Genomic DNA, 13187 nt, shown 5'->3' on the forward strand with positions numbered 1-13187 from the left:
CCCACAAAATATACAGTCAATTCACATTACAGTATATCTTGTGAAGCATTTTGAGATGCCTCAAAGATGTAATAAGGCGCTACATTAAATGCAAGGTTATTACAATAATAATTTCTTTTTGCATCTTATCACATCGTTGAAAAAGCTCAAAGTGATGTGAAAAGATTCAGTGATAAAATTCACAGGATTTTTACCAGTGACTAATAAAGTGCAGTTCACCGAGACACCGTCTGTCGTGAAGGGCGCTATATAAATGCAAGTTGCAGTTGTAGTGACTGTGTAGCCAATTTGTACACAGCAAAGTCCTACACACATTTGTGAAGTGAATAACCAATTCTCTGTGTGGGAATTGTCGACTAGGAAACCGGGGAAACTCCTCTTTTCAAATAGTGCCATGGGATCTTTAAAGTCCACAGGCAGACAGGGTCTCATTGGTTTAACGTCTCATGTGAAAGATAGCACCTTCAATAATGTAGAGCTTCCCTGCACTGCTTTGGAGTGATAGCCTTGTCTGTGAGCTCAAAATCACAATGAATCCACTGAGCTGAGGTCCCATCTGCCTTTTCAAGTGGACATTAAACAGTTTGCAACACTTAGAAGAAAGGACAAGGGAGTTTCGCCCTGCATCCTGGCCCAAAGGCCTCCAGGCAAAATGGTAATTCATTTGATGATCTTTTGTGGGACTCTGCTTTGAGCAAAATGGCTGCCATGCTCACTAAGAAGAGTAGGGGGTAAACCTGGAGGGGAAAATCCTGATATAGGTCGGTTGGTACTAAATAGTAAAACCTGGTGCTAATTGTGGGACCAAAAATCTGGCCTTTCTTAATAAATGGAGTGCTTTAGTGCAGTGGCTGGAGCACCGCCTCACAAGTGAGAGGACCGCGTTCGATTTTCTGGCAGGGCGAAATCTTAGGCAAGTTTCCTTACTCCACATGCCTCTGTTTACCTAGCAATAAGTAGGAATTTGGTTGCTGGTTGATTGGCATGCAATAATAATTTGGTCACTGAATCTACGACTGTTTGTGGACACTGCTGTGCACAATTGGCTGCCGTATTTTGCCCACAACACGTAGTCAATTCACACAGTATATCATGTGAAGCGCTTTGAGACGCCTCAAAGACATAATAAGGCACTATGTCAAATGCAAGGATTATTATTATAAGGAATCTTGTTCGAAAATGCTCACGTCAGACACCCAGCAAATTGAGACTTTAAGGGCACCAAATGAGCCACTAGTGTGCGCTCTTGTTTTCATACCTTCTGGTTACGCCTGACGACCTTCTTATTCGACCGTAGCTACTGAGAGCAGAACAGGTCTGAGCTATTCACAGGATAAAGCCTCTTCAACACACGTCTGTGTCTATATGATGACTTGCTAACGCTACTCAGGGGCTGTGTTACACGCTTTACTGTAAAAACTCTTCACACCCACGCAGGTATTTGCACAAATTAACGGAGAGCATTGTTAACCTCCCAAGAGAATTCTATCTTTAGGATTTAAAACGTGGGATTTGTAACAAGATTCCTTATTAAGAAATCTCTCATTGTAGACATCATATGTATTTCCCACACATTGCCGGGGGTTGGGTTAAAGGCCTTAAATAAACACAGAGGAGAGACTTAAAACCCGTTTAAAAGGTAATTATCACATGAAGTCTATTATTATTACGAGATTCTAAGTTCTGGAGTCCTGTAGCTCAATGGTTAGAGGACTTAACTCACAAGTTAGAGGACCTGGGTTCGATTCCTGGGCAGGGCGAAACATTGGGCAAGTTTCCTCACTCCACACACCTCTGTTTACCTAGCAGTAAGTAGGCACCCGGTTGTTAGATAATTGCCTTTTCCGGGGGTAATAATCCCTCTAAAAAATATAATTTGGTCACTTAATTCATGGATGCTTGCATGACACTGCTGTGCAAAATTGGCTGACGCGTTTCGTCCAACTCACTCCCTCTATCTCCCCGCCTTGCCCCCTCCTTCCCCATTTCAGGTCGCATCTGAAGACCTTCCTCTTCGACTGTGACTACAACCACCTCCCTGCCTCTCTACCACTGTCAAACATTCTGAGACGCTGCCCTGTGTGAGAAGCGCTGTGAAAATGCAAGTTGTTGTTGTTGTTTATACACTCTCAATGGAAATTCCATTTCCTTCTGCAGTCAGCACTGAAGGTATCTCTGTCAATATATTGCAGCCTTTCTTGTTCCAGTTAGTGTTAATAACATTAACATTCAGCTTGGTGTTAATATGGCTCTCTGATGTGCAGATGTAGCTCAGTCCCACAGAGAGAGAGAGAGAGAGAGAGAGATGGTGACACAGACAGTATTTGCTTTCTCTGAATGCTTGACAAGCCGCGATCACCAAAAGCCTCCCTCAGAGATCTGGGGAATTGGTGTGGAATCCACAATTAAGACATAATCATATCTGTCAGGTTTTTTTCCTGTCGCTGTTATAGATTGGCTCCTTTATTAAAAACACCCAAATCAAACCGTCCTAATTGACTTTGAATTCAGAGCTTGATTTTGAGAGTCTGTATTTGTACATCTATCCGGCTTGCTCTTTTATCTCTCGCTGCTGTTAAGCATGTTAGTTTTGCCTCAGAAGACTGCAGGGGCTACAGAAGCCTGGCTTGCTTTATTTAGCTCTTCTCTCAAACTCGCTCACTGTGTTCTCTATTCCCTGTAGGCTCAGCTCCCAGCTTTGGTTTTGGCTTTGAGATCTCTCTTTCGTTCGCCTGGTTCTTTATCTGATGCTCCAACTCTCTTGGTGACCGTGTCTCCAGTAAATGGTTTCATTGTTGACGTCTGAGCTTTCGATAACTTTGATATTCATCATCTCGAGCTCCAATCCGTGTCTCCTGGATGATTATTTCACTGGATGATTTTGCCCTTTCTCCCGCATTCTGTCTCACTGGCTGACATCTCTGGCTAGGATCTAGGAGGTGCCATTGCCATTACTTGTCCAGCTCCCTCCATGTCCTCGCCCTGCCCTGAGACATCCTGAGACCCTCCTGCCCCAGGCCCCTCCACTCAGCACCTGATCCGTATTACCGTCAACAACAACAACTTGCATTTATGTAGTGCCTTTCAGGTTGGGTACTGTTCCAGAGCAATTAACAATGGCAGAGCATGACACTGAGCCGGTGTGGGGTGGGGGGGGGGGGAGAGGTGACCATAGGCACGGTCGAAGAGGAATATCTTCAAGTGTGATCTAAGGAAGGGGCGAACAATATGTTCAAGGACTGAGCATCTACAACCCTTTGGGGTAGAGTATTCCATAAATTCACTACCCTCTGAGTGAAGAAGTTTTTCCTCAACTCAGTGCGAAAGGGCTTACTCCTAATTTTAAGACTGTGACCCCTGTTATAGTTTCTCCAACCAGCGGAAAACGTCTCCTACTGTCTATTCTGTCGTGCCCCCCGGGGGCATGAAATCAACCCACTCGGCTCCTGTTAATCCTGCAAGCCACAGCCCTAACTGGTAGGGTGGTCATAGTTGACAAGTAGTGGGAACGCTGGCCAGACAGGCGCTCTCAAAGGCAAGCTATGCGATTTTAGTTGGTTAAACTCCAACAGTTACCTTAATACACACTCTGGGGTACCCCAAGCCTTGGCTCCTGCCAACCTGCACCTGGGGAGGACAAGTTTTCAGGGCTATGTAGAGAGAGAGGAGGGAGTGTGATTGATTTGGAAGCTGTTTTCAAAGACACGGACATGATGGGCCGAATGGCCTCCTTCTGTGCTGAATAATTCTATGATTCTACAATAATACTGGATAAAACTGGGATTCAAACCTTCAACCCTGGCTCTGCTTTGCCCATTAGGACATTGCAGCGTTGGGGTATGTGTGTGGGGGTGTGGGAGTATGTGTGTGAGGGCGTGTGGGTGTGTGTGTGTGGTGGGGGAAGGGGAGGGTGAAGCTGAACGTCACATTTGAAGTGTTTCTTGAAGGTTGTAGAAGGTCAAAAAACTCATTTTTGTTCCAAAAGTATTCTACACTCCGCCACCATATTTCAGTCCTTTTTCTCGGCTTGATACCTTAGCTCTCACCCAGCGGCGTTATCTGCCTTCTCCTTATAAGTGGGTTGTGCGAGGAGAGCGACAATTTTCTCCTTAACTCGCTTCCCCAGGCCCCGTTATCAACCAGTCCTGGAGAGCTGCTCAGAGGGTAACTGATCCATGTCACCGGCTTGCACCTTCCCCAAGACTACGGGTATTTATCTGTGTCTCAGTTTTGCCGCCTCCCCTTAGTCATTGAGCAAAACGTAATCTCCCTTCAATTGCTTTCCACATTGCCTTACTGTCATCACGAAGCTGGAATCCTGTAGCTCAGTGGTTAGAGCAAGCGAGATGCCCTAACCACTAAGCTACAGGACTCCTAATAATCCTTGCCGTGTCTTTCATATTGGAAGGATGTTCCCAAAGTGCTTCACAGGCTTTTTGGGTCATAGCGTGTAGTGATTGTATTTTTGGGCAAATGCAGCAGCCAATTATACGCAGAGCAACTTCCCGCAAACAGGCATGGAGTGAGATACCAATTTTTATTTTGAGGGGATTGTTGGCCATGACATCAGGAGAGAGAAACTCCTTTTCTTCTTTTTGAATAGCCCCATAGGATCTTTAACGTCCACCTGAACAGATTACACAAAAATTGATCACGCACTTCATGGCTGTTTGTGGGTCAAATCAAGATTTGTGCTGCCGTGTTTGCCTAAGAGGAAGCAGTCACTACACTTTACAGAAACTTGGTGAAGCGCTTTAAGATGATCTCAGTGTTGTAGGCACTGCATCAAATGGATGGAATGTTGTTATAAACTCGAGGGTAACTATTTGGAGAGTGCGATTGCAAACCTCAGATGCACAGAGTGGGGTCAGGATGAAGAAAGCTGTCTGCTCCAACAACAACAACAACTTGCATAAAACAGTGCCATTCACGAGGGTTAGTGTCTCGAAGCGCTGATCAATAGCATAGTTTAACGCTGAGCCGGAGAGAAAGGGGACGGTGACTGTCTATACAGTCAAAGAGGAAAGTCTTCTGAAGATGGGCAGAGTGGGGGCGAAGTGGAGGGATTGAGTCAGGGATTTTCCAAGGTTCGGGGATTAGTGGTCCATCTAGAAACGCATCAACTGTTTTAATCCATTTTTCCTTTATTTTCTCCCTTAATAACTCCCAACTCCCTGAGTATTCATTTATCTCCCTTTTTACACATCCCAGTTGATTTGCTCTCATCCTTCCATAGCACCATTCTGACTGTCCACCTTCCCAACCTTGGATATAAAGCAAATAAATATTTAAGGTTTAGAGTCAAGATGTGAGCAAGTTTTGATTTAAGCCTCCATACTGAGTGCACTCTCCTCATCCTCAACAGGTCTTTGGAGTGTGGAGGAACTTAGGAACAGAAGGAGGCCATTTAACCCCTTGAGCCTATTCCGCCATTCTATAAGATCATGGCTGATCCGTACCTCAACTCCAATTACCCACCTTTGCCCCATATCCATTGACCTAACAAATATCTATCAGCTCAGTCTTGAAAATGTGAATGGATCCACAGCCTTTTGGGGGAGAGAGTTCCAGATTTCCGTTGCCCTTTGGGTGAAAAACTGCCTCTTGATTTCACTCCTAAATGGCTCGGCTCCAATATTAAGACTGTGCCCCTTAGCTTCTCTGAATCTAACCCAATGACCATCATTACTTTAAAAACCTCAACTAGATCACGCCTCAACTTTCTCAGGCGAATACAGACTAAGTTTATGCAACCTGTCTTTGTAATTTAACCCTTTAACCCCTGGAGGATCAAAAATGCGATGAGAGCATAAAATGTATTTATCATCGAGCGAACAAAGTTTGAAGGAGGCAGAAGATCTTGCCATATGCAGTGGAGTGTGCAGGTTGATTACACATTGTAAACTTGCTGGAAATAAATGATTCATTTCAAGCTTTTAATAAGAAACCTGAACCGCCATCAAAGATATCTGCTGATATTTGCTTTTACAGATCCAAGGTTACCAGTTAAAGAGGAATGGAGGATGTCTATGGGGAGCTGGTAGCAACAACAACTTGCATTTATATACTCTCATCAGGGTATCCCAGAGTGTTTATGGACGCTTAAGATCTTATATCAAATGCAAAAGATTATTATTATTATATGCAAATGAAAAGTACCATATGACTGGGAAAAAAGATCAGTCAAAATATGAAAAATTTCTTATGGGAAAAAAAGGACCATTAATCTACAAACCAATAGTGGGGTCTAAAATGCGGGTTGGGCTAATAGCCAAACATTTGGAAAGAATAGACAATGAACGAAAATGATTATGGAATCACCTGCAATCCTCCTCATTACATAATTAAGCACGTCTGCATGAGTCTGAACATGATTAGCTTATGGGCTATTAACCCAACCCACATTTTAAACCTCACCATTTCCTTCTGGGTGTCTTTGTTCCTTTAATGTTTCACTGAATTCAATGACTTAATTCTCTCTCAGACAAAAGATCGCTCCGTCACCTGCGGAAACATTAAGTTAAGTAATGAGATAGAGCAAAGTCTCAGCAGAGTCTAGAACAACAGATGCACAATATAAAAGGGAGTCAATGGTATTGCTAGCGGTAATGAGGTCTAACATCTGCTAGAACAGCACTTTGTCTGAGATTTGGGGTCCTTGTTACAAAATCCTGTCACTTGAAATAGTGCCTTACATGTCGGGTGGATATCTCAAAGTGCTTCACAGGATTTAATCTAACTTTCAGTAAAAATATTTTCACGGGCAACACAGCAGCCAATTTCCAATTACAGTGATGTCCCACAAACAGCTATTTTATCTGAGGGATTGTTGTCCAGGACACCAGGAGAAACCTCCTTCTCTTTTCGAATAGTGCCATGAGAGCTTTAACATCCACCTGAACAGCCAGGCAGAATCTCGGTTAAATGTCTCCTCCAAAGGGTGGCACCTCCAACAAGACAGCAAACTCCCACCACTGTACTGATGTGTAAGTCTAGACTATGTGAGTTCAAAGTCCTGGATGTGGGTTGAACCCACAGCTCTCTGACTCAGCGATAAACAAATTACCGAATAAGCCGGGCTGACACATGAATCATATTTATTTTTCAAATGTAACCTAAATGTAGATGAAACCATTCTTAAATTAAAGGATTTTCAGAGATTAAATGGAACAGGTTTTGTCCTTTCATTCCTGAGACTTTTGTTTAAATCCAGATCAGAATAATTGGATGAAAATCTCCTCTCTCTCTCTCTCTCTCTAACTCTAGAGCACTCAAGCGAGAGGACCTGGGTTTGATTCCTGGCAGGGTGAAACGTTGGACAAGTTTCCTTAGTCTATAAGCCTCTGTTTACCCAGCAGTAAGTAGGAGACGGTGTGTTAGTTGATTGGCGAATCGCTTTTCCGGGGGTTATAATCACTCCAGAAAATAAATAAAAATAATTTAGTCACTCAATCCATGACAGTTTGTGGGGCATTGTTTTGCTCAAATGGTTGCTGCCGCTTTCCCCCACAAAATATACAGTCAATTCATTTTACAGTATATTCTGTGAAGCGCTTTGAGACGTCTTGAAGACTATATCAAATGCAAGGATTATTATTATTAATATTATTATTAGCAACCTCTGAGGTTGTCTGAGACTGGAATAAGAAATGTCTACAGTGGTGCAGTAGGAAGAGCTCTACTGAATTTAGGGCTGCCTGGGACTTGCATTTGATAATGTGTCGTATCACGTCATTGAGACGTCTCAAAGAGCTTCCCAGAATATACTGTAAAGTGAACTGATTGTGTATTTGTGGGCCTGGGAATTGAACCCAGATCCTCTCGCTTGTGAGGCGAGTGCTCTAACCACTGAGCTACAGGAATTGTGCACGCTTTGTGCTGGGTAGAATAGCTCACTTGGTGCAGTAGGGGGCACTCTTCTGGATTTGGGGTTGAGAGGAGAGAGCTTCACTCAACACCGTCTAACTTGGAAGTGATGGATGCTAACACTGGCCCGTTAATGGAAGCTCTTGTATCCCTCACCAAGATGAGCACAATATCCAAGCAGAATAAAAATGACAAGTTTTCCCGGGGGAAATTATTTTAGCTCCACGATATCTGTAGGACAATTTAGCAAAATGAATCCAATATTGGTGGGAATCCAAGGCAGTAATATAGCAGCAAAGAAAACAAACAAGACAAGAATGTATTTTGAAATTATGTCGCAAGCCAAGTGGTGGTTTAAAAAAATACTCTCTGACTGCAGTCAACAACTTGTCTTGTAAGTATGGCTATGAAAGCAATCACCAATGCTTTGTACAAGAGTCCTGTAGCTCAGTGGTTACAGCACTCGCCTCACAAGCGAGAGGTCTTGGGTTTGATTCCCGTACAGAGCAAAACCTAAGGTAATTATCCTTACTCCACACGTTTATCTAGCAGTAAATAGGAACCCAGTTGTTAGTTGATTGGTAGATCACTTTCCGGGGATTAGAATCCCTTCCAAAAATACAATTTGGTTACTCAATCACGACTGTTTGTAGGATGCTGCTGTGGGCAATTGGCTGCCACATTTCACCCACAAAATGTACAGTCAATTCATCTTAGAGTACATTCTGTGAAACGCTTTGCGACGTCTCTCACCTAGGTTAAGCCTCACATCATTGTGTTCTTACTGCAGGTTGGGAGGGGTGGTGGGCTTTGGGGGAGGCAGAGGGAAGACGAGGAGGAATAATGCAGGGTAGTGGGAAGAGATAACAGTAGCACATTCTGTGGATAAGATAGAGCTTGCTAAGAGAGAGAAGCTGAAAGGGATCTAGGAGTGTTAGTTGAGTCACTGCATCATCGCCCAACAATGTGCGGTAGCAATAAACAAGGCAAACAAGTCGCTGGGCTGTGTTGCTAAATCAGTAGAGTTCAGATCCTCACACGGGATAATCAATATCCTCTGGTCAGTATTGCCTATAGCTCTGGTCACTGTGACACAAGGGGCTGCCCAGGCTCTAGAGGCCATGCAGAGAGCAACAAGACTGATCCCCAGTGTTAGAGGAATCATGAGCAGTGAGTGAACGTGCTGGAGCTCTTCACTCTTAGAGAAGAGATCTCTGAGGGGGCCTTATAGCGGTATGTAACATTTTAAATTGTTTGAAGGAGTAAACCCAGAACTACTTTCGGATGCACCACATAATACGAGACAACGCAGGTTTAGAGATGCAAAGGGCAATTTCAGGACAGATACAGGGATGTTTTGTTTGACTCAGAGAGGAATTAATGACTGGAACAAGTCGCCAGGAAGACTAGTTGAGGCCAGGACACTGGGATTTATTTAAAAACAGCTTGATTCTGTGATGGGATGATGGGATGGGGGATGTTCTGTAAAGGTGGGATCAGATGGGCTGAAAGGTCTTCTTCATCCAAACCTCTGTTTGCAATCTTGTCATTGCTGGCACATCCTTCAGAAGAGATGTTAAATTAAGGTCCTATCTGTCTGTTCAGGTGGATGGTAAAGATCCCATGACAATACTGGGGGACAGAAGGGACAGAAGGGAGTTTCTAGAATGTCAGCCTGGACTGTGGCCAACAGAGTTCCAGATTGATCCCAGTTCACCCAATGGCTGTTTGTGGTGCTTTGCTGTCTGTCAAACAGCTGCCACAGTTGTCAACAAATACAGTCACGGCAACCGACAGTGAAGGATTGCCCTTCCACCAAATAACCGGTCCTCTCAGTGACTACCCTGTGAAGTCCTGTAGCTCAGTAGTTGGAGCACTCGCTTTGCAAGTGAGAGACCTGAGTTCAATCCCCGGCAGGTCAGGGCGAAACCTTGGGCAAGTTTCCTTACTCCACACAGAGCCTAATAATAATCCCTCCAAAACCAAAAACAATAATAAATTGGTCATTTTCAATCCATGACTGTTTGTGGGACATTGCTGTGTGCAATTGGCTGCTGCGTTCACCCACAAATATACAGTCAATTCACTTTACAGTGTGTTCTGTGAAGCGCTTTGGGACGTCCTCCCGACGTGAAAAGCGCTATATCAAATGCAAGGATTATTATTATTACCCTGGAGTGTCAGCCTGAGTTCAAGGCCCATAGCTGCCAAGCCAGAGGCCAGCATGCTACTATCTCAGGCTGATATTACCAACAAAATGCACTAAGAGTTGGAAGGATCACTGCTGGGCCCTGAGGAGGTCGCTAGGAACGATCAGAGGCCCCCAGGTACCTATTAGACAAGCTCACATCTGTTACACTCAGCTCAACAATAGCACTCATGCCAAACTCTGTCTGTGCGGACACAATAAAACCGCTGAGGGATGTTGGGCTGAAGCATCATTCAGGTTACTGCATCAAAGTGCTGAATAATTAATTTGAATTGCGTTATTGAACCAATCCATTTTCCAGACTCCGCTATTTGGTCGGAGCTGTCAGGGCACCAGATGCCACCTGATTAGCATGACATTTTATGGCTTTTACTCGTCGTCAATCTATTACAGAAAGAGGTATTTGAACTGGAGACTGATGATTGACACAAGCAAATAGCACACCTGTGTCAACCTGGTTCGATCGGTAGCACTCTCGCTTCTGAGTCGCTTCTGGATCAAAGTCAAGCCTCACGTCAGCACTTTCAGTTCACAGTCTAGGCTGACGCTCTGATGCAATGAAAGAGGTGAGGGCTGAGGTGATTTGTAGAAGGCGAATGGATCGCTCTTTCAGATGATATGTTAAACCGAGGTCCCCTCTATCTGTTCAGATGGATGTTAAAGGGCACTATCCGAAAAATGAAGGGAATTTCTCCCAGTATCCTGGTCAACAATGCCCCCAAATTAAATTGGTCACTCACTTCGTGCACAATTGTGGGACATAAAAGTCTGGGAAATTGGCTGACATGATTGCCTACAAAACACACAGTCACTGCACTTTACAGTAAACATAACAATAAATAATAATCCTTGCATTTAATGTAATGTCTTATACACCCTGTAAAGTGATTTGAGATACTTGAAAGGTTCTGTATCAAATGCAAGTATTATTATTATTATTCATTATTATTATAAAGTCTCCCAGCTATAGTCACAATTTAATGCAGTTGCCTGAACTTATCTGTACTCAAGTCCTGCTCCTTTTGTAATAGCACCTCAATCTCACCTCATCATTATTATTATTATTTTACCCACAAAATATATAATCTATTCACTTTACAGTATACTCTGCGAAGCACTTCAAGATGTGATAAAGCACTGTATCAAATGCAAAGATTATTATTATTCTCTACCCTAGTACAACTTGACCATCTCTGCCAATATTCTGTTATGAAACTAGGGAACGAGACACAAATACATAAAGGAGTCATTTGCCGTGATGTGGTGGAAAGTCAGGACATGGAACTGTGGCCTTCTTGACTGTATAGATTGTTCCTTCAAAGAGCCAGTGCAGACATGATTGGCTGAATGGCCTTATTCTATGATGTAAATGTATATGGTTCTATGATTTTTTTTACCACACATTTGATTTTTTTAACATTCTGTTCCCAGCTTGCTCTGGTGGGCTTTCTGCTCAGTGATCCCATTCAGCATGGTCAGACCACAGTGAACAGGCACAGACTGGACCTCTGTTTACAATCTCCTCCAAAGGACAGCGACCAATGTTGCTGCGTTCTCTCAGTCAGCCTAGATTGTGAAATCAAAGTCCTCAATGTGTTGCTTGAACCCACAACCTTCTGACCCAGAAGCCAGTGTTGCTACCAACTGGCAAAATACTGCAAGATGCTGGAAATCTGAAATAAAAACTGAAGAGAGGTTGAAAGAAAGATCATCGACCAGAAACGTTAACTCACTTTCCTCTCCATACAGTGACCTGCTGAGCGTTTCCAGCGACTTCTGTTTTTATTGCTACCAACTGAGCTAGGCTCTGATTTGAATGCATTACTACATTGACTCCTCAGTCTGTCAAGCATTTCCAGATACAACGGAGAGAAATTCTGCAGAGCGACACGGAACCTAAAACCGCAATCGGAATAAATTGCAATAATCAAAGAGCAACATAGAGAGAGAGATTTACAAGAAGCAATATGTGAACTGCTGAGTGAATAATCTTTACGCTTCCAATTCAATAAAAACCTGACATTCTACCAAGCACAGGGACTCTGTTTACACAGCACTGCTCATGTTCTTCACATCAATGTTTTTATGAGTCTTGGAGTTGTCGGAGATCATTAAAACATGGAAATATGATCCTTCGTGTGAGATGATGTAGTTTAATGGTCGGTCAACAGGGAAAGGTGGCAGAGGCTGGAATTCAAGGCTCCATCTCTCTCCCTGATGTTAAATAGTATTTAGCTGTATTTATTAATTAGCTATTTGTTGGAGGCATTTTTCTTACACAAAATAAAAGTGTTGGTAAATTCAACTCAGGAGTTGCTGAATTACGTGTTCTCTGATGAAGATTTTACATAAGAGTTTTACTTAAGACCAATTTTCTGCACTGGACAGGGGAGGAACTTCCTTCCTTTCTCCTGTGGTGTTATCGGATCTTTCATCAGCAACAGATTGCATTTATACAGCGCCCTCATGTAGAGCGCTTGACAGTGGCGGAACATGACGACCAACTGGGGGGAGGTGACCGTAGGCACGGTCGAAGAGGAACGGCATCAGGTGCGACCTGAAGATGGGGAAGGAAGGGGCAAGGCAGAGGGATAGAGGAAGAGAATTCCGGAGTTTCTGGGCGTAGTGGTTGAAAGAGTGATGGTTGAACGGAGGGCACGAGGGATATCCAGGAGGCTGGAGCCAGTCGACCGGAGGCAATGGATAGTTGGTTGGGGAGTAAGCAGGCTGGCGAAGTAGGGAGGTGAAGGATAAATTGAATCACCTCTGACAATGCCAGCCTGGTCTGGGAGCTCAAAGTCCCAACATGGGATTTGTACCCACAACCCTCAACCATCTGACCCAAGAGTGCTACCAACAGAGACAGGCTAACAACTACATTTGCAGCTTAACAGGAGTACTGTTAAAACACAGATGTGGAAATTTAATGAAGTTCGTTGCTCTTTTCACACAAAGGTACTTTGTAAATCCCCATGGATAGATCCCTATATAAGTTTGATGTAAATACGGTCTCATGAGGACTTGAGACAGCTCCTTCTATTCTGGAAACTCTGCTTTCAATTAAAGAAAGGATATTTCTTTAACTTCATTACCACAGATTAGCTTTCATAAT

This window comes from Callorhinchus milii, unplaced genomic scaffold (assembly GCF_018977255.1).
Source record: "Callorhinchus milii isolate IMCB2004 unplaced genomic scaffold, IMCB_Cmil_1.0 Scaffold24, whole genome shotgun sequence".
Classification (NCBI taxonomy): domain Eukaryota; kingdom Metazoa; phylum Chordata; class Chondrichthyes; order Chimaeriformes; family Callorhinchidae; genus Callorhinchus; species Callorhinchus milii.